This window comes from Canis lupus, chromosome 9, assembly GCF_048164855.1.
Source record: "Canis lupus baileyi chromosome 9, mCanLup2.hap1, whole genome shotgun sequence".
NCBI lineage: Eukaryota > Metazoa > Chordata > Mammalia > Carnivora > Canidae > Canis > Canis lupus.
In genome coordinates this window covers 41,218,341-41,241,666 of record NC_132846.1, presented here as the reverse complement: position 1 = coordinate 41,241,666, position 23,326 = coordinate 41,218,341, and the positions used below count along the sequence as shown (strand labels likewise).

Below are 23,326 nucleotides of genomic sequence, written 5' to 3'. Positions count from 1 at the left end.
TTTATTTAAGAAGGAGAGAATGCGCACAAGCAAGAGAACGGAGCACTAGGGGAGGGAGAGAGAGAGAGAGGGAAAGAATTTCAAGCAGACTTCCCACTTAAGCATGGAGCCCAGGGAGGTCTCAATCTCAAGATCATGACCTGTGCTGAAACAAAAGTAGGATGCTTAACTGACTGAGCATCCCTACCATTTTCATTCTTGAGATGTGTATTCTGCTGTTGTTGTATAAAGTAATCTACAGATATCAATCATACCTGGTTGATCAATGGTACTGTAGAGTTCAAATATGTCCTCACTGATTTTTTTGCCTGCTAGATCTGTCCATTTTTAATACAAGAGTATTGAGATACCCAACTATAATAGTGGATTCATCTATTTCTTTTTGAAATTCTGTTTTTGCCTCACATATTTTGATGCATACATATTAGATCAACTAAGAATAAGAAAAATAAAAGTTATTTTAAAGTTATTCAAAAGTTAAAGTTATTTCCTTTTTTAATGTAGATCCAAGTTTCTGGCCTATACAATCTTCCTTCTCTGAAGACCTTCTTTTAATATGTCTTACAAGGGAAGCCCACTAGCAACAAATTTTCTACATTTTTGTCATCTGAGAAAAATCTTTATTCTCTTTCTCTTTTAAGGACAATTTAGCAGGAAACAGAATTCTAGATTGTTGGATTTTTCTCTCAACATTTTAAATATTCCACTCTACTCTCTTCTTGCTTGTGTGATTTCTGAAGAAAAGTCAGATCTAATTCTTACCTTTGCTCCTCTATAGATAAGGTGTTTTTCCCCTTCTGGCTTCTTTCAAGATTATTTCCTGTTTTCTCTGATTTTCTGCAGTTTGAATATGATATGCCTAGGTGAAGTTTTGGGGACACTTACCCTGCCTGGTGTGCTCTAAACTTCCTGGATCTGTGATTTGGACTCTGCCATTAACTTAGTCAAATACTCCCTCATTATTGCCTCAAATATTTCCTCTGTTCCTTTTTCTCCTTCCTCTCCTTCTGGTATTTCCACTATGCATATATTATACCGTCTGGTTATTTTTTAATTTTTTTCAGGCTTTTTTCTCTTTGCTTTTTAAATCTTTTTTTTTTTCTTTTTAAGATTTATCCATTTATTTGAAAGAGAGAGAGAGAGAGTCTCAAGTAAACTCCATGCTGAGTACAGAGCCCAACACAGGGCCTGATCCCATAACCCCAAGAACATGACCTGAGCTGAAACCAAGAGCTGGACACTTAACCAACTGCACCACCCAGATGCCCCTCTTTGCTTTTTAGGTTTAGATATATCCTTAAACTCAGACTCTTTTCTCAGCCACGTTCAGTCTTCTAATAAGCCCATAAAAGGCATTCTTCATTTTTGTTACAGTGTTTTTTATTTCTAGCATTTCTTTTTCTTCCATAGAATTTCCATTTTTCTACTTATTGTCCATCTGTTCTTGCTTGTCTATTTTCTTCATTAGAGCCCTTTGCATATTAGATATTAATTGTTTCGAATTCCTGGTCTGATCACTCCAAAATCCCTGCTATGTTTAAGTGATTCTGATGCTTGTTCTGTCTCTGTAAACTGTGCTTTCTGCTTTTTAGCATGCCTCATAATTTTTTTGTTGGAAGCTAGACATGATGCACTGGGTAAAAGAAGCTGTGGCAAACAGGCATTTAGTAATGTTGGGGTAGAAGAAATGTTCTATAGTCCTTTGATTAGGTCTCAGTTTTTTAGTGAACCTGTGCTCCCAAGTTATAACCTTCACAAGTTCTTCTCACTCACTCCACACGTTCCCACCACCTAGCCCTACCCTTCCCCCACAACACACACATGCTGTAGGTCGAACAGGATAGTTAGAGAAAGAACAGAATGGCTAGAATTGGATACTTCTCTTCCCCTACATGGAAGGCTAAAATGAGTTGTGTTTTCCCTTTCCTCCAGGTCAGTTAGGCTCTGATAATACCTTAATAGGTTAGGCACTGATAAAATAACTACTTTAGAGCAAATCTCATTGAGACAAACAGAATGACTTGGCACATTTCAAAATGATAGCATTTTTCTCTAATACTCACTACGAAGACATGGTAAAGTTCCCGGAGGTAAAACCATGAAAGTGTGGGGTTCTTAAACTTGGGCCCCCCCTGGAGTTTTTACCTCACACTGACAATTCATTAATTATATTTCACTTTTTTTCCTACCCAGTACTGGTTCCCTTAAAGGTCTCTGCTCTTACATTCTGCTAGAATAAGTTGTCATTCTCTATATTTGCCTGTCTGTCTCTTCAATTTGGGGTAGTAGCTTGCCTTGTGACCTCGCCTCTATAAAAAAAAAATCTAAGAAAAGTTGAAAGATTTTTCAGTTTGTTCAATTTTTTACTTAGTGCTAGGAGAGAGTGATAACATACATGTCATGTCACACCAAATAATCACTGAAAAATCTCCATTTTTGACTTTTACCTTCACATTTTACTAGTTGGTAAAGTGACATATAACACTCTTATGATATTAAGGAGAGAGAAAAAAATAAAGACCTGTATTTGTCTCAATGGCACATAAATTACCTAAAACATGATTGATCATAGGGTTCATCTATAAGTATCACCAAAATGCAAATTATTAAACAACACATTTCATCCTTGGTTTCTGAAACAATGAAAACACATATATAATAAAAAATTATAGGGATCATTTAGATCCTGCATTATTACTACAAACTAAAATATTTCCTAAATAAAGATCTAAATATTAGATTTCCATAGGGGCGTTTTAAAAATCTATCAGTAAAAACTGCAATCCTCTGATATCTTTGCTGCTTAATTTACAGAAAAATAAAGCCTACTTCTAATTCCTAAAATAGAGTTCTAATGCCTTCTAAACAAACTTAAGTTTTCAAATTCTTCCTCTGGAGGTAAAAAAATCAGTAAAAAACTAAAATTTGTATGTGAAATTTGACACTTGGATGCCAATTCCCAACATTTGCTATCACTATGGAATTAACCTTGATAAATTAATTTACTTAGGAAATCTTAGTCCACTGTATAGTGCTGTCTGCTGTTCTTGGAACAAGAAATGCAGCTGATATTTTTTTTTTCCAAATTACACTGTAAAACAGCTCATTACTCTTTATATTATTGACCTAAACTTTATTCAACTGAGCTTTAACATACTTAATCAAAGACATGCTGGTTAAACAAGATGAAAATATCTAATTCATCTTAAGAAATTTGAAAGCATGTTGCAAATAAGCTCCCAAACAAAGAATGTCAGAATAACCAAACACAAGGGAACATATTAGCAGTACCTTCACTTCACATAAATACAACTTTATTTTATTATTATTATTTCCGTATCTGTGATAGATTAGGTACAACAGACATTTCTGAGCCCTTAATATATTGAACAGATGGTGAACCATTACAAAATTAGGAACAAGGGTAACATCTTAAAGAATTACTAATAATCTTGCTCTCCAGCCAGAGGAGAGGCTGCAAAGTTGGACAAATAAATTTTCCTACAACGGTAATGAGGAATTAGGGTGAAATACATAAGAAATTATTTGGGGATGGTCACAAAAAGCATGGAGAAACAGGACTACAGTAATAAGCAAAAAATATATATATGCAAAAGCTCCTAGAAAAAAATATTAGACCCAAAAAGGTGTTGTCAAACAAGAATGAAGATGGATGCTTGTGAAAGATAGAAAAGACTGCTCTAAAAGTTCCATTCTTAATTTGCTAAACATAAAATATATTCTTGAAAGGCCACATTCCTGCAATCCTCAAAAAAAGTCAATATCTAACTAAAACTAAGACTTAGTACTTGGTGTATTTTCTAGCTAAAGTAATAACTAATAAAAAATGGAGTCAATTATGTCAATTCACAAGAGATAAATGAAAACACCCAAAGCAAAAAAAAAAAAACAACAACAAAAATTAAGCCTCTAGTCATGTCAAGTGGTTATATATGTAAAAATAAACTATTCTGGTGAAAATGGCTAAGAGACAGGATAGCCTAGCAAAGGAGCACAAAATATACTCCTGTCCTAAAAAAAAGTCACATGAATTTTAGAAAGTCACCGATTACCTCCGGAGCTGAAATAATGTAGTCTCAGTAGAATATCTTGAGGAATGGTGATACAGCATCAATAAATAATACAGTGCTTTCTGGATAAAGGGACACTACCTAAAGAGAAAAGGATTTCCTAACTTTTAAAGAGAAAATGTTGATTTATTAATAAAGTTATTTCAATACTAACTGTGAAAAACAGCTTACCTCCCTTCCACTGGAACATAAGCTGATATTTCCAAAAGATATTATTGCTTGAATCTGGGTCTCTAAAATTATCACTGTTCAAATGAGAAAAGAAAAGGGTAACAATAATTATCTACAATTATACATTTTCTTTATTGTTAACATGAAACATATCTCACATAAAATCTCATAGACCATTAAAATGAAACACATGTTCCTAGGCTTGAAATCTCTAGAGGTAGATTCTTTGAAGACTGAATAGTTAAAACTAATTAAATAATTCATGATTACTAAATGTGAATACATTTTTTTCTAACTAAAAAAAATTAATATTTACTGTCCTCACACACTTTATTTTTTTTCCCTAAAAAAGAACATGGAAAAGAAGTTCAGCTATACAAAAAGGCTCACTGGAAAATAAAATAAATAAAAATTAAAATAAATAAAATAAAATGATAAAATAAAATAAACGGGGGGGGCGGGGGCTGAGGGGTGGATATTCAAACAGCTTCAAGGACAAAAAACATGTTCCACACCAGATCATATTTACAGTTCCTCATCTAGAATTCAACTAACATCCAACTGCAGCAATCAGCCAAGCTTGGCAAATTAAAATAACAGTAATTTTGACAGATTATGTTCTATAAATATTCAAATATGGGCGTTTATGTACATGCAAGGGTCTCTATATGCCAATCAAAATGCTTTGTTTAGGATCCTAAAACTGAGCTTTTTTTCACCTTTCTTTTCTGTAGGAATCCCCTGAATCCTTAACTTTCATTTTAACTCTTTCACCTCAGCTGATAAAGGGGCCAATTATTTCCCTATTCATAGCCTGAATTATCATCCATAGCCTGAATTAAAAATTCAAGGATAATATTCATATCAGAGAAAAAGAAAGTACCTAGAATCTTTGAAAAATATAAGTCTGTAAAGAAAAAAAGAAAGATCCAGGAATGGGGATGAGGTGGATACAGAGACGGGATATTAAAGGATGGCAACTGAATAAAAGATTAATGTTTTACACATGTGACCATTTATGGCTTGGTAAAGTCCAAATGTAAAGAACAATTAACAACTTCATTAATTTGGGCTGCATCTAAAGTTCCATTAAGACAAACTACCATTTATTTGGGGTGCTGGGTAGCACAGTCAGTTGAGTGTCTAACTCTTGGTTTTGACTTAGGTCACGATCTCAAGTTTGTGAGACCGGGCTCTGCACTCAGCACAGAGTCTGCTTGAGTTTCTCTCTCCCTTTCCCTCTGCCCCTCCCCCTTCTACATGCATGCTCTCTCTCTAAAATAAATAAATAAAATCTTTTTAAAAAATAAAAATAAAATAAAAGACTATTTGACTCAAGGCAAGACTCTACACTTTGATGACACATTTAAGTATATGAAAGTGTCAAGAGTGGGGAAATGCAATTAGTATAAACTTCAAGTGCAATTTTTGAAATCTGTAGATAGCTCAATCTAATCAAGAATAATGGCTCTAATGAAGGCAAGATATCTGATACATGAATTTATTAACTGTCCTCCTATCCTATATCTCCCATTAGTCAGTTTCCCTGAAACACGTATGCAATTGCTGAAAAGACCCAGATGTTCCAGAAAAACTGTAAGTGATAGACATGCCTCTGCATCCAAAGCAGACAATGCAGTCAGACAAAAATTCAACCTATTCAGAGGCATATGCCCTTCTGGTTCCACCTGGAAAGAAACAGTTAAAAAATCTCAATTAAGATTGCTCAAAATATTTCTAGAAAGTTAAGCCTGCAAGAAACTTTCCCCTTTTGATCACTCATAAAAAATAGTTTTACCTTTAAAAGTAAATGTAAAAATAGTTTTACTTTTAAAAGTAAACTTTTAAAGTCAGACATTTAACCTACTGAGTGAGCCACCCAGGTGCCCCAAGTTTTGTATTTTAAATAAGGGATCTTAAAAAATAGAAACCCCTTTGAGAGCTGAGGAATTAGTATCTAATGATTAAATCTCAGATCTCAAGAAAGCCTGTGACAGAGTTATCTTAGAGCAAGTGGCCCCATCCCATGCCTCTTAATCACATTAACTAGACAAGTTAATTTAATAACTCCTTTCATTCCAAACCCTAGACTATAAGAGCATGTGGGAGTACCAGTAGCTAAGAAAGAGACCAAGAGACCAAAAGCCTATGCTGTCACATAACTAGAAAAGGAGAAAACTGCATGTGCTCATTATTTAGCTATTGTCTTTCAGCTCCAAACCCACCCTTTCATACTCAGCATAGTGATACTGAAAACAGAACCCTGGAAACTACTTTTCTCTTTTGTCAGCCAGCTTCCTCATGCTGCCAATAAGGGCCGTGAGAAGGAGAAACTTGATTTTTCTAGTCAGCACTACCTTAGCACAGGCCCCCCCACTCCAGAAGTAGCCCTTGGTGACAGCCACCACTTTTTCCAGCACTCTCAGAAGTATCAGCAGCAGCAATAGGATGCGTGAGGAGAGACTCAAGGAGTCACACTTCTTAGTCCAGTACAGTAAAAAAGAAAACTTCAGGATATTAGCTGCCTTCCATAAAGAGTTCTAACCAGCTACGCTTTATCATCCCTACAGATGCTTAAAATGATGGAAGACAGGGATCCCTGGGTGGCGCAGCGGTTTAGCGCCTGCCTTTGGCCCAGGGCGCAATCCTGGAGACCCAGGATCAAATCCCACGTCAGGCTCCCGGTGCATGGAGCCTGCTTCTCCCTCTGCCTGTGTCTCTGCCTCTCTCTCTCTCTCTCTCTGTGACTATCATAAATAAATAAAAATTTTTAAAAAATGATAGAAGACAAAGTAAAGGAAGACATAAAATGGAGCTTCTTGGTTTAATGGCTCTCCTTTGAATCACTAAAGTAGTAGCTTTTAATGCTGTCTACACGAGAATGAATTAGAATATTTTTTACAAAAATAATAAAACAGTAATAATGATGATGCTCAGAACACAATGCCAGAGACCTGATTTAACTGGTCTGAGATGGAGACTGGGCATATTCAAAAAAGAAAACCAAGACAAAACAAAAACTGGAGCACCTGGCTGTAAAGTGTGTGACTCTTGTTCCTGGAGTTCTGGATTTGACCCCTACTCTGGGTACAGAGATAATTTAAAAATAAAATTAAAAAAAAAAAACACTCAAGCATTTATAAACTACTGATAGAGGGACTGAGAATAACTTAATAGAACATTCCATAACTTTAATACTCAAGGTATGGCCTAAGGACTTAGCTATATCCAGATTACCAGTGGAATTTATTAGAAAGGTAGCTTCTCGGATCTTACCAAGAATCTAACAAGATCCCCGAGTAATCTGTGTACACATTAAAGTTTGAAAAATAACATCATTCCATAACATTATGAAAAAGGTTTGAGAGTGTGTGTGTCCAAATTCCAACCTAAAAATAACTAAGATTAATTTGGATTGTTTTTTTTTTAACTTAAAAAGAAAAAAAAAAACAAAAAACATCGTGGGCCTAAACTCACAACTCTGAGACCAAGAGTCATATGTTCTACCAACTGAGTCAGTAGGGCACCCCTAAATATTTTTACTTTTAAAGTCTACTAGAGTTTACTAAGAATACAATGTTACTAAGTGAATAACTTTTAATAATATATATTTATTCAGCCTATATAATTTGTAGGCATTGTTCTTTACAAAATGATTTAATCCTCAAGATATGTCTACAAACCACATCATTTTATAATACCTGTGTTACAGATAAGAAAACTCAGGCAAGATTTATATAAATAGGGATCCCTGGGTGGCGCAGCGGTTTGGCGCCTGCCTTTGGCCCAGGGCGCGATCCTGGAGACCCGGGATCGAATCCCATGTCGGGCTCCCGGTGCATAGAGCCTGCTTCTCCCTCTGCTTGTGTCTCTGCCTCTCTTTCTCTCTCTCTCTCTCTCTCTGTGTGACTATCATTAAAAAAAAATAAAAAATAAAAAATAAAAAAATAAAAAAAAAGATTTATATAAATAGTTTGCCTTAGGTCACACAATTAGTAAGTGGCAAAGCTGAGAATTGAACCCAGATAGTCTTAGCTTATACTTAACCACAAAATAAGGAGAAGGTTTATCAATACCATCCCAAAACATTCTGAAATCATTCAGGAGAAAAGGTATAATTATTGTAATAAGAATACGATACGAGTAAAGGAAAAAAATCAGTGTGCTTCTCTGGTTAAAAAAAAAAAAAAAAAAAAAAAAAGACCAATAGAGTTGCAATAGTAATATAATTACATCAACACTGGGGATCCCTGGGTGGCGCAGCGGTTTAGCGCTTGCCTTTGGCTCAGGGTGTGATCCTGGAGACCCGGGATCGAATCCCATGTCGGGCTCCCAGTGCATGGAGCCTGCTTCTCCCTCTGCCTATGTCTCTGCCTCTCTCTCCCTCTCTCTCTCTCTGACTATCGTAAAATAAAAATTTAAAAAAAATAATAATAATTACATCAACACTGTTAGGAGTCTGTGGCCACCACTTAAAACAGAGAGGAACATGACGAAAATAACTCAGGAAGTTGCTTATAATGACAACACTGTTAATATTTTAGGATAAATGATAAATATATCAATACTTCATGGAGAGACTATCCCATGGAAGAAAGATTTCTGGTAATAATTACTTTGTTACCTACATTTGGGAAATAACTGAAAGCCCATGTTAGGATATATATTCTCCTCAATGCTTCCTTAATTCACTACTACAACTGCTCCTACAACTACCATCGCAACTACCCTCAGAAAAGTAAAATATAAAAGGCTATAATTATTTTTCACAATGAAACAGGCATGACATAAATTTAGTCTAATTTTTTCCTCACTTTACCTCATTGCTCCTAACATCACAAAAGGTCCACTCTCAGCTTCTGTCATAACAGAAGTAAAAATTCCAGTCCCATTACGACCCAAATGTTATTTTTGAAAATATTAAAGACAACTTTTAAAGAAGTCAGACAGAAGCTGTCAGTTAAAGGCCTACAAGTAAGTTATAATAATTCATGTGAATTCTAAATAGCATGATAGAATAGCCGAAGTTCCCAAAGGTAAATAATGTAACTTTACCAGCAAACAGATTGAATTTAAAATATATAAAATTATATGAGTATTTAAAGCAAAGCAACAATTTCTAAGATGTCTTAACCTCATTCCGTCCAAGCATACTCAAAAAAAAAAAAAGGTATACAGTACCTTTTTCGTGAACAATGACAAAACTCTGGTGACCTACTTGCTGAGAATGAACAAAACTATAGATATTAAAAATAGAGTTGCTTAACCCATAAGAGCCATGAAAGTGGATGCTGGAACAAGAAAGATTTAAGGACTAAAAATACCAAAGCAAAGACTTGCTGAAATTCAGTCTTCTAAACACCTAAGTATAAAACTATGATTGAAGCAATTCACTGGTTCCTTTGGGTAAGGTTTTACCTGAAGAATCTAAGAAAGCTGAGTTCCAGGGACATCTAGGTGGCTCAGTCAATTAAGCATCCAACTCTCGATTTCAGCTCAGGTCATGATCTCGGGGTCATGAGATTGAGTGCTATGTTGGGCATGGACACTGCTTAAGATTCTCTCTCCCCCTCTCCCTCTGCATCACCCTCCCCTCCCCTCTTCTTCCTCTCAAGAAAGAAAAGAAAAAAAAAAAACAGAAAGAAAGATAATGAAAGAAGGCAAGCAAGATGACAACCATGTGAAGCATTACATGGATGCAACCTGATTTCCCAAAAAATGGATTAAGAGTCTCAGGAAGCCAACATTGACAAAACCCAAAAGAAGCATGCTCTTAGGAGGCAAAGCAACTGTCAGAAAACACAGAAGTGGAGTATTCTTGATATGACTCTTTTCATTAACCAATATGACTAACAAAACTACCCATACCAAAACTCCTTGAAAATTTCCATCAAGTTTTAAGTATCCATATTAGTTATGTAAATTATTTGTAGTTATTTTTTCCTTCTAGTTAAAACCAGAAAATCACTCTCTTCATCTCTCCACCTATCTTCATAATGTGTTCTCAGTTTGCCTTCCTTTGCTACTCTATTCCAAAAGACTACATTATTTGAATAATAAAGTAAAATATGATCTATTTATGAAAAAATATGCCTCAAATAAATTATATTTACTAAATGAGTCAAATAACTAATCACTATTCTTCCTACCATCATACCATAGAAAAATCATATTATACATCATGTGTAAAAATTTAAATGGAAAAAATTTACTACCTTCATCACCAATAGAAAGCTTATCGTATCAAAGAAAAATATTTAAATACACTCGACTCTCTGTGTCTCTCATTAATAAAATAAAATCTTTAAAAAGCAGGGGGAGGGCACCTAGGTAACTCAGTGTTTGAGCATCTGCCACCTGATCAGGTCATGATCCTGGAGTACTGGGATCAATCTCTCATCAGGCTTCCCACAGGGAACCTGCTTCTCCCTCTGCCTCTCTGTGTCTCTCATGAATAAATAAATAAAATCTTTAAAACTACACATTTTAACAAGCTTCCTAAGTGATTATGATGCAGATTATCCTTGAAGCATGCTTTCATATATACTTCACCTTCAAACCACTCTCCGCTTCCCTGTAAGTCCTTTAGGTCTGATCAGACTACCCACTCCTATCCCTCATCTTAACAGTTTCAACTTCTAATTAAATAAATGCTTAGAACTAACACAGAGAAAAAATAATAGCAATCAGTTGTTGGACATATATTACTATGGGCAAGGAACTTTACATAATCTGTTACAGATACCAGAATTAAATGACAGGGGGCAGCCCAGGTGGCTTAGCAGTTTAGTGCTGCCTTCAGCCCAGGGCGTAATCCTGGAGATCGGGATCGAGTCCCATGTCGGGCTCCCTGCATGGAGCCTGCTTCTCCCTCTACCTGTGTCTCTGTTTCTCTCTCTGTCTCTCATGAATAAATAAGTAAAATATATTTTTTTAAAAAAAGAATTAAATGACATATTGCATGCAAAGTCTATAACAGAGTTTTTGGCTAAGATAAGTAAATGCTCATTAAACTAGCAGCTACTTGAAACGAATATCCACATAATACTCTGCGTATGGATGTTTATAGCAGCTTTATTCATAACTGCCAAAACTTAGAAGCAACCAAAATGACCTTTGGTAGGTAAATGAAAAAGTAAACTTTGATACATATGAAATACTATTCAGCCCTAAAAAAGGAATGGGCTATGAAGCCATGAAAGACATGGAGGAAACTTAAACTGAAACCAGCCAATCTGAGAAGGCTACATACTGTGTGATTCCAACTGTATGACATATTAGAAAAGGTAAAACTATGGAAACAGTAAAAAAAAAAAAAAAAAAAATATCAGGGGCTATCCTTGGGTCAAAGTTAGGGAAAGAACACAGGAGATAAAATAAGGGATACTCTGTATGGCATTATAATGATAGATACATGTTATACATACATGTCCAAACCCACAGAATGTATAACACCAAGAATGAACTCTAAGGTAAACTATAGACTTTGGACAATTACAATAATTTAGTATAGGCTTATCAATTACAACCAATGTACCACTCTGATGGGGAATGTTGCTAACGGAAGAGGCTATGCACATGTAAGGGCAGGGGATATAAGAAAAATTTCTGTAACTTCCTCTTGATTTTGTTGTGAACATAAAATTGCTCTTTAAAAAAGTCTTTATTATTTAAAAAAAAGTCTTTATTAAAAGAAAAGAAGAGCAGCACGTGGGTGGCTCAGTCAGTTAAGCATCTGCCTTCAGTTCATGTCATGATCCTAGAGTGCAGGGATCGTGCCCCGTATCAGCTTCTTTGCTCAATGGGGAATCTGCTTCTTCCTCTCACTCTAACTCATTCACTTTCTCTCAAATGAATAAAAAAATCTTAAAAATAAGTAAATTTAAAAATTCTAAAAAGGAGGAGGAAACAGTAAGCTGCTATTATATTTAATACGAGATTATTTTGTAGGCATGAACCTAAGACATGGTTGTTACTTATTTCCAAGTTGCAGTTGAGAAAACTGATTTAATAACTTGCCTGGGCAAATAATTTGCCCAAGAGATAGTTAAGGAGCAGAGAAAGAATTCAAGATAATACCTGTGACTCCAAAACCTGACCTCTTTACTCGAACCTAGGCTAACTTCCTGAAACAGCAGGGCACAAAACCATTTCATAGTCATAACTACCCTTTACAAGTATTTTCCCAAATCATCCCCAGGTCAATCATGACCTAAGCATGTCTCACAAATGTTACTATATGACTAAGAACTGAAAGACAAGCATAATACTATGATGGGCGGCTAAGGACAGGTAATTATAATAACCAAAATTGAGTATGGGTTAATGAATGAACTACTTTATATTAAGGGATGTTCTACTTAAATATAATAAATATTATAAAGGAGTATTTTATGTTTAAATAAAGGAGTATTTTATGTTTTCACAGCACTTTAAAATTATAAATTAGCAATAACTCCACAACAAGCGTCAGTATGACTGTTAACATTCCAGCAGACAATACAAACAGACAGGTAAATGAAATCTAGTCTAAGTCATTAAGCTGTTTAACTCAAAAACATTACAAAGTCAGTCTCGTGACTTCTCACATCTAAGGACTGTAATCCTTAGTTAAGAGTATAAGAAGCTATAAGAGGGTGAATTCAAAACAACCAGGAAGATTTCTATATTTCATCCATACAAAATATAACATAATAAATACAAAATTCAAAGTTCCCTATCATGATGCCTTCTACTCAAATTTTGTAAAATCTGATTATGTTCCTAATGATTAAGTTTTTTGTATGAATCATTTATTTTTTTTTAAAACATTCTGGACCTCCTCTCAGAGCATGTTTTCCCCTCATCTCAGCTCCCCCCAAATGGCCATCATTTTCTTTCTCCCAAGTACACGTTTAGCTTGCCTGTTTCCAACCAGCTATCTCCAAAGTGGTAAGCACTGGTTTCCACAAACCTCCCCCACACTTGAACCACATTCATAACTAATAAAATATAATTATTCTTGCAAAAATATATATATATATATTTACTGATAATGTCCGCATACAACCAAAAGTACAAATTCAGAAAATGGAAATTACTAAGGACAAAAGTACACTCTATTCTGTTAAAATTGCACAGAGCAGAATTTATATTTTATCCTGATAACTCTCAACAAATTCATAGAAGTCTTATGGCTGTTATTTAGTTTTACAAACCTTACGATTTATAGATAACTCTAGAAAAATTTTTAATTAAATGCATTAAAATTAGCCTCTTAAATATAAAATATGTTACATAATACAGAACAATATACAAATATAACTCAGCCAAGAAGAAAACATATCTCCCATTTGCTCACCCTCTCCCTAAAGGAGAAAATACCTGTCCCATACAAACCAAAGAGGCTCTGATTCACTGGAATGCTACAGAGCTCAAGGAACCCAAGTACTCTAGGGAGAAGCCAAAGTGATAATGCTTCCTTCTACTGGAGATCTGTTGATTAAAACACATAAAAGTAGGTATCCTACTACCTAAATTTTTACAAAGAATGCATATTACACTTTTACAATTAGACAAGATTTATTGTCATTTTAATGTGGTAAGTTTAAGTTAGGTATATCCTTCTTTTTCCTTTTTTTTTTTTTTTTTTAGGAAAAGGCAGCATTAGAAATTCTTGCCTGAGAAGTGTAACCACAAACATTCAATCCCACAAAAATCAAACTATTGAGGCTGCAAAGGGTTCCAGGCAGAGACACAAAGTCCCTGACCAACACACACCCCATGTTTTAAGAGTCAGAACTGTGTACTTCTCCTCCATTGCTCCAGCTACAGAAAAAGTACTGTACTCTATATAGAACCAGAGCCCAGTACTTATGAGATAGCAGAAATTCTCTGGAATCCCCTGCAAGCCCCTCTAACCATGTAACACTCACAGAACCTCAAACAACAGGAAGCCTAAACATTTGGTAAATCTTTGCCCATCCCTTCTTACTAAATATAAAAAAATATATTCTCTTCCTGAGCAGATTCTCTAGCACAACTGAATAGTGAGTGATGCCTTTTTGGCCCCAGATCAACCTCCACTCTTTGTGTTATACACAGAGAATAAACCATCTATTTGTAATTCAATCAGAAATCCTTTATGAACATAACAAGAGGAATCAACCTTTTATCTTTTAATGGGGCATAAATGCACTATCCAATAAAGTAGTTAGTAGCCAAATGTGGCTATTCAGTATGTGAAATATGGCTAATTTCTTTGGATTAGCCATATTTCTAGAGAGTTTCTATAATTAGCCATATTTTCTAGAGAGTTTCTGTAATTCTGAGATTCTGTATGTGTAAAATACACACTGGTTTCACTCTTACTTGGCAGAATGCAAAATATTTCATTGATATTTTTATATTAATTAGTTGAGATAATATTTTTAATATATTAGGTTAAATAAAATATATTATTAAAACTACTTTCACTTGTTTCTTTTTACCTTTTTTAATGTGGCTACCAGAAAATTTAAAATTACATGCATGGTTCACATTATATTTCTAATGAACAGTGTTGGTCTATAAACTAGTGATCAGTCATAAGTTCTTATGAAATTATTTCTATGTCACCCTCATGCCCAAGTAGCATCATAAAATCTAGTCATTACAACAGCCTAAACAAAACTCCCTTTCTCTCTGATTTACAAAGTAGATTATATTCATATTCAGGTTCCTTCCTTTCTGATACCTTCATGTTGTCTTAAAATGTTGAATAAATTCTATAATATTTCATCTCCTCTACCCTACCCTCTACCAACCAAGCTACTGGCCTTATCATGTTCATCTTTTATCTCTAATGAGTATACCATACTTACAGAAGGGGAGGCTGAGAATTTTTCTTAAAAGGGCCTCCAGATTAACAAGCAGTATGTGGTAGTGTTAGAGTTTGGTATTTAGAATCAAATACCCCTAACATGAACCCTGCCTCTAATTGTGCAAAACACTATAGCTCAGCTCCCTTTTCTGTAACAGGTTAAATATTATTATAATTTGGGGCACCTGGGTGGCTCAGTGGTTAAGTGTCTGCCTTCAGCTCAGGTTGTGATCTCGGGATCCTGAGATCGAATCCAGCATCAGGATCCCCATGGGGAGCCTGCTTCTCCCACTACCTATGTCTCTGCCTCTCTGTCTGTCTCTCATGAATAAATAAATAAAATCTTTTTTAAAATATGTATTATTATCATTTAACATTAAGTTGATATTTCATTTAACTAATACTTAATATTAAAGTATCAATACCATATGTTTTTGTAAGGTAATATAAGAAAAGCATTTAGAACAGCACCCAGAACTTCAATGTTAATAAGTATTAGCTATTATCATTATTATTTCCTTTTTTGACCTGCTTCCCGAACCTATCATCCTCTTCTTTTTTTTCTGGCTGCCCCATCAAGAGGTTCTCTCCTTATTCAAGCCCGTAGCATATCTTTTTTTTTTTTTTATAAAGAAATTTCTTTTTTTTTTTTTAATTTTTATTTATTTATGATAGTCACACACACAGAGAGAGAGAGAGAGGCAGAGACACAGGCAGAGGGAGAAGCAGGCTCCATGCACCGGGAGCCTGACGTGGGATTCGATCCCGGGTCTCCAGGATCGCGCCCTGGGCCAAAGGCAGGCGCCAAACCGCTGCGCCACCCAGGGATCCCGCCTGTAGCATATCTAATAAAATGTAAAAAATACAGAACAGCAGATAGAGCAGGTCATTTGGTCTGAAAAAACAAAGAATTCCAAATACAACATCCCATAAGAAAGTGTACTTCATCACATAATAGAAAGATTCCTCATTATGAGAGTCAAGCTAATTCTGGGACCCTGTAAAAGTTCTCTTCAAGGGGGTTGGAATAGATGTTCCTCAAGCTTTCCTTTAATTGTCTATGTCCCTGTCAAGGTATTCAACCTGGATGTTAAAATCTAGAACCTATCCCATTGACAATATTCATCAAATCTAAAATTGTACATTCTTTATGGTACTTTGACTCCGCTACTGATTCATGTCTATACACCTAAAAAAAAAAATCAGTAAGCTCCCATCTGCAATTATTAGAGAGCTCAAGTTTAGACTTTCACTACATTGTAATGCAAGTTAAAAATCTGTCCACTCTTACCTAAAGGCTAAAAAGGCAGATCTATAAGAAAAGGTCAAAATGCTCACTTTGCCACTTGTAGCATACCAAGTCTCGTGGACTTCAAACAGATTCAGGAGGGGAGTTCTTTAACTTGAGCCATAATCTGGGTCAGCTGAACCTCTCATTACCCTTTTCATATTGTCATACAGTGTAGACATTTGCATTATATATTTTATTTCTTTCTTCCCCAAATTACGTAGAAAAGATCTTATAGGAACGGAGTATATCTTCCTGAATTCAGAAGTCTACAACTCAGGTTCTGACAAATTGGATATGCAAGTATTTGTCAAGCTGGATTCAATCTATAGTTATAAAAATAATATTATTTACTTTTGTGAAGTCTTCAGTTTTTTAGACATTTTCAGGTGACTTCATTTGATTGTCCCAACAATCTTATAGTCACATCCAAGATCTGATCTCATTTTTCATGAAGTATCTTAATGGAAGCTCATAAGTCAAAGTAACTAACTCAAAATTATTCACTTTTGTATGTCTTAAATACATAAATTTAAAGTCCAAGACCACACTGGTCATTGGTGACAAAGCCAGAACTGCACTGAACTGTATCACATGACACCACACTAAAGCCCTTTTCAGAGAGAACCAGCAGAGGAAGGAAGAAGATGAAAGAAGAGACAGTGACAATAGCAAGTTTTGGTAGTGAGCTAAATAGCCAGCCAGTCCCTAAATAAAATTAAATTGCTTTTCACATTTCATTTTTCCTATCTTCTTAAAGTCTTAAAGTTTTATTTTCTTTCCTAAAAGTTTAAGTTTCTTCCTTTATTTTCACATAATTAGCTGTATCTTCATCATCAAAATTATACTCAATTTCAAACAAGCCAATCTATGTTTTAAAAGCTATGTAATTAAAAAAATAAGTAAAAAATAAAAGCTATGTAATTTTGTAAATAGTTTCTTTATTCTGTCTTAATGAATGTATTTAACTATTCATTTGAATTCACCAGGATTCTCTGAAATGGCTTTTGTTCAAATTTTCTCTAAAAATACCTATATAAGTCCACATTCTGCTGATACTATTAGACTCATGTGAGGAAAAAAACGGCAGTTTCTCTCCGAAAGTACCTACAATGAGTAATCAATCAACTTTAGCCAACACCCAAGATTATAAGCAAAGTTAACTTGCTACCTTTGTCACTCCTGAGTTCATATTTAGAATGACCTATAAATCTCCTATTTAATCAATGACTTAATGTAATTCATTCAATTCTTTGAATCTGTTTCCTCCATGTATAGCAAGAAGAAAATTGGCCTAGATCTCTGGAATTTTTTTTTAAGATCTAAAGAATCCCTGAGTCTGGAGATTTAAATTCAAGTTTATTTGCCCTCTAAAAGTTGATTTCTTTTTTTTTTTTTTTAAGATTTTATTTATTTATTTGAGAAAGAGAGAGGAGAGAGAGCATAAGCAGGTGGGAGGGGCAAAGGGAGAAAGACAGACTCTGAGCAGGGAGCTCAACTCAGGGCTTGGTCCCAGGTCCCTGGGATCACGACCTGAGCAGAAAGCAGATGCTTAACTGACTGATCCTGTAGGTCCCCCTAAAAGTTGATTTCTTAAACTAATGCACATATTTTTACTTTTTCTACCCACTGTACTTGAAGAACCATATATCTTTGTACCCTAATCTCTTTAAGCATGGTAGTATTTACATATAGGTATGTTTCATTTGCTTTTCTGCCTGAAAGTGTTAAATTATTAGCTTTGGCAGAAGACTTTTTGAATTTCCCTACGTGCAATTCAACCTCAAATGACTCAATTCTAAAACGTATCTGAGAATACAACACTGTAAAATTATGGTTAGAATCCAAGTTATTATAGATAGCCCATGACTGATACTCAACATAACATCTGCAAAAGAGAAGGCAATTAATTGAGACAATGAGACTGGCCCCGAACCTTGCTCTTAGCCATAGTTTTTCATAACCCTTACAGCCAATCCTTGACTAACTGAAAACCAGACCTTAGAATGACATCCACATCCCTAGATCATAAAGCTACAGGGAGAGTGATGAGAGCATTAACATGGATGTACTTAACTTATAATTTATCATCATAAAACTTGCTCCAAAATTAAGAGATTTACCAAATTTGTTTTTAGACAAGGTTAAAGTCAATTTCCTATTAGAATAAAATTTGAAAAATATTTTTGAAAAAAAATTGAAGTAAAATTTGAAGAAAAAAATAGATGTATGGTTTTACAGATTCTAGTTAACTTGTAATAATATCAGCATTAGCTCAAATTTAGATTTAAAAACTATTCTCTCCCTAAACACTTTTAGTAGATGCCTTAGCCTTGATAAAAATCAATAAACTATGTTTGGAATACACGTAGATCTATAAAATTAAATACAGAAATAAGATGATAAAAATCATTTAACTGTGCATAGAGCAGAACAAAAAAGGTTCCAAAAACCGTAACGAAGAATCACATATAATCTTCACATCTGCATGCAGTTAAACATATGGTACTCCAGTTTCAGGAATCTTGAGCTCACCAAAACTTTTACAACTAAATTTGGGTTACTTGGGGTAAGGGAAAGAAATGAGAAAGGGGAGTGGAGCCTTTAAAAACCCCTATTTTGACTAAATCTGCAGCTGTAATTACAGCTGTTCTGAAGCTTTCTTGGACTGCCTAATTACATTTTTTTTAAATAATAACAACCAAAAGTAGGCTTAAAGAACTGAAGAATGATAGGAGGACTTCATAGTTAAAAGCTATTTTTTATATAAAATTAATTTCCTATTGTTTTTTGCTCTGCAACTATTAGATAAAAATTGCTATATACGTACAAGAAACTCTCAGTTTCCTTGAGTTTTTGAATTTTTAATTTCTTTAACAGAAAGTACACTGCACTTCTTTCCTTTGATAATTTTGCAGCAACTCTATGTTTCTTCTCCTTCCCCATGCCACCTATTTTATGTAACTATGAGACCAGTCTATGACACAAATTACATACATGTATGATATCAATAAACAACACAGCCTTTTTTACTATCATTCTAAACATACTATAGTCCCCCCTTGCTTTTCCACAGGGTACATATTTCAAGACCCCAAATGGACTGAAATTGCAAATAGCACCAAACCCTATATGTCCTATACATGTATACCTATGATAAAGTTCAATTCATAAATTATACACAGTAAGAAATTAGCAACAATAACTGAAAACAAAATAGAATTATAATATGCAAAAATAAAAACCATGAATGTGGTTTCTCTTTCTGAAAATACCTTATCACCCCTCTTCCTGTAAGGATGAGAGATGATACAATGCTACATGATGAGATAAAGTGAAGTGAATGACACAGGCAATGTGACATAGCATTAGGCTACTACTGACCTGACTGAGAAGGAAGATAATCTGCCTCTAGACTGTGGTTGACTGTGGGTAACTGAAACTGTGAAAAGGAAAACTGTGGATAATGGAAACTACTGGAACTACTGTATTCTCTAATGGTATATTTACTGAAAAGAGTTATATCGTGCAGCAACATGAATGAAGTTATATGTCCTTTAAGACTCACTTTTGTTGGGGGGAGGGAGGGCGGGAGGGGGTGGAATAAAGTACTATTTTTACTGCCAAAAAAAAAAGACTCACTTTTGTATTATATTTTAGATATGACTGGCACCTCAGTTAATTCTCTGGAATAACATCTGAAAATCACAAATCTGATTTCAGTCGAAGATGGTGACAAGATTCCAAATTCACCTCCTTCCAGAGACATAATGAATCTACATCTAAACATGAAACAGGTCATCCCTCTGAAAGAAACCTAAAATCTAGCTGAGTGACTACTACACATAGGACAAAAAAAAAAAAAAAAAAAAAAAAAAAAAAAAAACAAAAAACAACAAAAAAAACCAACTATAAATTGAATGGGTAGGAAAGGCTGAGAAACACTCTTTCCATAAACCCCATTCCCAGCACATCAACATACAACTGGGAGAGAATTCACAACTGCCAGCTTCTCCCTGAAGAAAAAATATTTTCTGGGGCACCTAGGTGACTCAGTTGGTTAAGCATCCAACTCTTTGTTTCAGCTCAGGTCATGATCCCAGTGTCATTCTTTCCCTCTCCCTCTCCCTGTGCCCTCCTCTGCTCGTGTGCCTGCATGAGCACACACTCTCAAATAAATAAAATCTTTAAAAATTAGGTTAGATCAAGTGGAAGAAAGAATCAGCAAACTTGAAGACATGACAGTGGAATTCATCCAATCAAAGAAGAGAAAAAAAAGAATGAAAAACAGTGAATGTAGCTTAAGAGAATTATGGGACATCATCAAATATACCAATACATATATTATGTGGTCCCAGAAGACAAAGAAAGAAAGGGGCTGAAAGCCTATTCAAATAAATTACAGCTGAAAACTTTCATAACACAGGAAAAGAAACAACATCCCAAAGAATTTCAAACAAGATAAATCTAAACCAAGACACACTATAATTGTTAAAAGTTAAAGACAAGGACAGAATCTTAAAAGCAGCTAAAGAAAAACTTGTATTATATAAAAGGAAATCTGAATAATTTTTGCAGGTGAGAAGGAAATAGAACGAATGTGATCAAAGAAAAAACTACCAACCTAAAATATTCTCCCCAGCAAAGTTGTCCTTCAGAGTTGAAGGACAGACAAAGAGTTTTCCAAGGAAGTAAAAGCTTAAGGACTTCATTGATCCTAGGTCAGCATTATAATAAATGTTAAATAACGACTTCTTCAAGCTGCAAACATAAAAAGGCTTATTAGTAACAAGAAGACAAATTAAAGAACAAATCTCCCTGGTAACAGTAAATACATAGTTCAATTCAGATGAATATAATTTGTAATGAAGGTGGGTAAATCACTTGTGAATCTAATAGGAAGGCTCAAAGATAAAACTAGTAAAACTAACTACAATTTGTTGTGGATACATAATTGGATACATAATTTGTTAATGGACACACAAGGTAAAACAATATAAATTAAGACATCAAAAACAGGATATATGGGGGTACAGTAAAAATAGAGAGCTTTATTACACATTTGACATAAATTGCTACCAACTTAAAATAGACTGTTATAATATAAAACGTATTACATAAGCCCCAAGGTAACCACAAAGGAAAAACCTACAACAGATACATAAAAGATAAATCTAAGCATACCACTATAGAAAATCATCAAATGACAAAAAGATAAAAACGGGAACAAAGGAATTATAATACAGCCAGAAAACAATTAACAAAATGGCAATAATAGGGATGCCTGGGTGGCTCAGCAGTTTAGTGTTTGCCTTCAGCCCAGGGCATGATCCTGGATACCCGGGATCGAGTCCCACGTCGGGCTCCCTGCATGAAGCCTGCTTCTCCCTCTGCCTGTGTCTCTGCCTCTGTGTGTGTGTGTGTCTCTCATGAATAAATAAATAAAATCTTTTTTAAAAAATGGCAATAGTCAAGTCCACATGTATCAATAATTACTTTAAATGTAAGTGGACTAAGTTCTCTTATATATCTTAAGAATATATACAGACTGAAAGTAAAGGAATGGAAAAAGATATTCCAGACAACTAGAAGCCAAAAGAAAGCAAGAATAGTTACACTTATATCAGACAAAATAGCCTTCAAAGCAAAATACTGCAAGAAGAGATAAAGAAGGTCATTGTATAAGAATAAAGAGGTCAGTTCAACAAGTAGTTGTAACATTTTAAATACTTATCTACCCAACATAGAAGCATCTAAAATTATATGGCAAATAATAGTAGATCTGGAGAAATAGACAGCAACACAATAATTGCAGAAACTTCAATATCCTACTTTCAACAATAGATCATCTAGAAAGAGTATCAATATGAAAACACTGAACTTAAACTATATGTTTGACCACATGGACTCAAGAGAAATTTACAGAACATTCCACCCAACAGCAGAATACTTAAGTACACATGGAACATTCTCCAGAATACATCATATGTTAGGCCATAAAATAGGTCTTAACAAATTTAAGAAAAATGAAATCATATCAAGCATCTTCTCTACAGCATCAAACTAGAAATCAATTACAAGAAGAAACTGGAAAATCCACAAATATATGAAGAGTAAACAACATGCTATTGAATAACAAACGGGCAAAGGAAGAAATAAAAAAATATCTATGGGCAAATTAATCTGGAAATATACAATGCAAAAGCTTAAGGGCTACAGCAAAAGCAGTTCTAAGAGGTAGGTTTATAACAATAAATACCCACATTAAGAAAAGAGAAAAAGCTCAAATAACCTAATTGACTCATCAAGGAACTAGAAAAATTTAAAAAACTAGAAAAATAAACTAAAACCAAAGTTAATTTAAAAAAAAAAAAGAAAGACTACAGATTACAGTGGAAATAAATGAAATAGAAACTAAAAACAGAAAAAAAATGAAACTAAGAACTAGTTTTTTGAAAAGATAAAACAGACAACATTTAGCTAGACTACCCAACAAAAATGAGAACTCAAAATTGTAATGAATGAGGAGACATTACAACTGGTGTCACACATATACAAAGACTACTACAAACAACTACATACCAACAAATTGGACAACCTAAGAAAGGGACAAATTCCTAGAAATATACCAACCTACCAAGACTAAATTATGAAGAAATAGAAAATCTGAATAGGACAATTACTAGTATGAAGATTTAATCAGTCATCAAAAACCTTCCTACAAAAAAAGTCAGGACCAGATGGCTACACTGGTAAATTCTACCAAAAGGGCAGTCCAGGTGGCTCAGCAGTTTAGCGCCGCCTTCAGACCCCGGGATCGAGTCCCACATCAGGCTCCCTGCATGGAGCCTGCTTCTCCCTCTACCTGTGTCTCTGCCCCTCTCTCTCTGTGTCTCTCATGAATGAATGAATGAATAAATTCTACCAAACATTTAA

At 34.6% G+C, this 23,326-nt stretch overlaps 1 protein-coding gene across 12 annotated transcripts in view; it reads right to left on the bottom strand.

Annotated features, from left to right (window-relative positions):
- Positions 1 to 23,326, bottom strand: part of FUT8 (fucosyltransferase 8) — a 301,142-nt gene that overhangs the window by 194,031 nt on the left and 83,785 nt on the right. For 7 of the 12 annotated variants that reach the window (XM_072838946.1, XM_072838950.1, XM_072838948.1 and 4 more), the window contains exon 3: positions 4,263 to 4,336. The exons of 4 other annotated variants lie outside the window; for them this stretch is intronic. The gene's annotated coding sequence lies outside the window, so the exon portion shown is untranslated. Of the gene's footprint in view, positions 1 to 4,073; positions 4,173 to 4,262; positions 4,337 to 23,326 lie in introns of all 12 variants that reach the window. One more of the 12 variants, XM_072838953.1, reaches the window with a different exon arrangement.